Source organism: Saccopteryx bilineata, chromosome 7, assembly GCF_036850765.1.
Source record: "Saccopteryx bilineata isolate mSacBil1 chromosome 7, mSacBil1_pri_phased_curated, whole genome shotgun sequence".
Taxonomy (NCBI): Eukaryota; Metazoa; Chordata; class Mammalia; order Chiroptera; family Emballonuridae; genus Saccopteryx; species Saccopteryx bilineata.
In genome coordinates this window covers 70483715-70487181 of record NC_089496.1, presented here as the reverse complement: position 1 = coordinate 70487181, position 3467 = coordinate 70483715, and positions in this window count along the sequence as shown.

Sequence of the window (3467 nt, the reverse complement as noted above, 5' to 3'; positions counted from 1 at the left end):
CTGAACATAAAGCTGGAGCCCACAGAAAAACCAGAACCGCCGGGGGGAAAGGGTGCGGAGACTTCGCAGAACCCACCGCGGCCTAGAAAAATAGCGGAGGAGGGCAGACCAGCGCCCCCTGGCGTCTCTGCTGGAACTCACACAGTGTCGCCCTGGCATCCATCCATCCTCCTTCCCATAGGCAGGTTCCAGCCCTGAAGCTGGGGAGGCCGAAGCCCGCGTCCCTGCAAGACCTGGCCTGACTATAACAATGCTCCTGCAGGACACAGGAGCTCCTAAGGTCTCCCTGGCTCCAACCCCCACGTCTTCCTCCTTCCGTCCTACCTACTGGTCCCTCCTTCCTTGGACGGTCCTGACCTCGCCAACCTGCGGCCCCAGAGCGTGGCTCCGCGCGCTGTCCAACAGCGCCCTCTGGCGAGGGTTTCCAGGAGGTGCTGGCGCACTCGGCCTAGGCTGCTGCGGGAAGGCGGAAAAGACTCTGGGCCCGCGGGGCGTCCGCCTGAAGGTTTGGGGTCTGCTCAGAGGGGACAGAGATGCAGTAACCTTACAAGAACTGAGCGCCTCTTCCTCCTCCTGGCTCTTCCAGCACGCCGAGCATCCACTCGTGTGTAAGGCCCTCCCACCAGTTAGGAAATAAGCACTTATAATGAGTGAGGCGGCCAGACCCCAGGCTTAAATTTCATCTCTTTGGCGCTTCTGCTATCCTGTTCTCCGGGAAGGTCCCAAATAGACTGAGGCGGATGGGACAGGCTCAGGATCTCTTCTTCAGGGTTCTTGAGACCAGGCAGCTGTGTCTCTTGTCCCCATAGCATTTTGCTCTTTCTATCTCAGCAGGTTCCCTTCCCCCCAGGGCCCATCTCATATATGTAGACCTCAGAAAATTAAGTAAAAGCCTCCTATGAGGTCTGAGAATCTCATGGAGCTTCCATTGGTCAAACACCAAGTCTCATGAAAAATGCTCATAAACTTACATGTTGCTTTCTGATAAATATTGGAGGGCTAGATATGTAATATTAGCATGACCTGGGACCTGCCTCCAATCTATGTGGTGTGGGCCAGTAAGAAACCAATGATATGGTTGGCTTTGTCTTCTCAAATTTGCTTTCTTGCCTGTGGGGTGTTTAGCGGGCTTGCAGAAATGCCCGTGGCTTTGGAATCATACCGTTCTTGGGTTCTAATCCAGGCCCCAGATGCACTGTGTGGTTTTTGGATAAGTGACTCCACCTCGTACTTGTTAATGGAGCCTTTCTTTTCTCTAAAATGAAATCATGGTTGTAGCTATGTGCCCAAAGTACCAATGGGGTTGTTGAGAGGATTAAATGAGGTGGTACTCAAAAGTGTTTAGTCTGGCTGTAGGGCTTTAGGCAGATACTTTGCCCCTCTATGCTTCAGTTTCCTCATTAGTAGAAGGGAAAGGACTTCTATCCTAGGGTCAGTGGGAGAATTTTTTTTTTTTCCCTTTTCATTTTTCTGAAGCTGGAAACAGGGAGAGACAGTCAGACAGACTCCCGCATGCGCCCGACCGGGATCCACCCGGCACGCCCACCATGGGGCGACGGTCTGCCCACCAGGGGGCGATGCTCTGCCCCTCCTGGGCGTCGCCATGTTGCTACCAGAGCCACTCTAGCGCCTGGGGCAGAGGCCACAGAGCCATCCCCAGCGCCCGGGCCACCTTTGCTCCAATGGAGCCTTTGCTGCGGGAGGGGAAGAGAGAGACAGAGAGGAAAGCGCGGCGGAGGGGTGGAGAAGCAGATGGGCGCTTCTCCTGTGTGCCCTGGCCGGGAATTGAACCTGGGTCCTCCGCACGCTAGGCCGATGCTCTACCGCTGAGCCAACCGGCCAGGGCACTACCAGCACTTTTGATGCTATGTTCTGTGCTAAGAGCTCACACAGTCAACTAAATTAATTCTCCCACTGGGCCCTGGCCGGTTGGCTCAGCGGTAGAGCATCGGCCTAGCGTGCGGAGGACCCAGGTTCAATTCCCGGCCAGGGCACACAGGAGAAGCGCCCATCTGCTTCTCCACCACTCCCCCTCTCCTTCCTCTCTGTCTCTCTCTTCCCCTCCCGCAGCAAAGGCTCCATTGGAGCAAAGATGGCCCGGGCGCTGGGGATGGCTCCTTGGCCTCTGCCCCAGGCTCTAGAGTGGCTCTGGTCACGGCAGAGCGACGCCCCGGAGGGGCAGAGCATCGCCCCCTGGTGGGCAGAGCGTCGCCCCCTGGTGGGCGCGCCGGGTAGATCCCGGTGGGGAGAGCATGCGGGAGTCTGTCTGACTGCCTCCCCGTTTCCAACTTCAGAAAAATACAAAAAAACAAAACATCTTTATGTTACATTTTTTTAGTTATGCTTTTTAGAATTCATAAAAAAGAGAGGTTAAAATTTTTTTAAAAAAAGTTATCTTTTTATGTATATAGATACATTCTTAGTAAGATTTAGTAAATTCAGCAGGTCCTGGCACGAATGTGTTAAGTTTTTTCATTCTTGTGTTTATGAGAAACATGAGCCTGATGTGTCCTAGTGATTTCTTCAATGTTTGGGCATATATTTGAAAGGCAAACTCTCATTTCCTCATCAATACATTGAAGAATTCCTCTTTTTACTCTTAATTGTGTTGAGTGCAGAAAACCCCCACCATACATATCATCTTAACTTTATACCAAACAAAGGATAGAAGAAACTTGCCTCCAGTCTTTCCAGGAAACATGAGGGGTAGTGTAAACCAGTGGTCCCCAACCATTTTTGGGCCATGGACTGGTTTAATGTCAGAAAATATTTTCACGGATATTTAGAATGAGACAGATAAATGTATCATGGGATACATTTATCCATTTTTTTGAACCAGGGACCTAGGTGTCCTGGGCTGATGCTCTATCCACTGAGCCACCATAGATCAGGCTATCACCTATTCCAGTGGTTCTCAAAGTGTGTGCCAGGGCGCACTGGTGCACCCTAGAAGATTTCCAGGTGCACCCTATGGTATTCCAGAGAAATATGTGCCTTTAGGGTGAGAGGGATAAATGTATCACGTGACCGAGACAAGCGTCAAGAGTGAGTCTTAGATGGATGTAACAGAGGGAATCTGGTCATTTTTAAAAAATAAAACATCTTTCAGACTTAAATATAAATAAAACAGAAATAATGTAAGTTATTTATTCTTTCTCTGCAGACCGGTACCAAATGGCCTACGGACCAGTACTGGTCCGCAGCCCAGGGGTTGGAGACCACTGGACTGTAAACAGTCCAGCACTTTAACAGCCTTTTGCAATCTAATCACTCAAGTGAGGTGGGGGGTTGGGCAGACTGTCAGCTTACAGCCAATTACCCACACCTCTGTCTCCCCAAAATCTAAACTCCAAAAATCCTGTTGGTTTTTTGGTGCCCAACAGGCACATATTTCTCTGGAATACCATAGGGTGCACCTGGAAATCTTCTAGGGTGCGCCAGTGCGCCCTGGCACACACTTTGAGAAC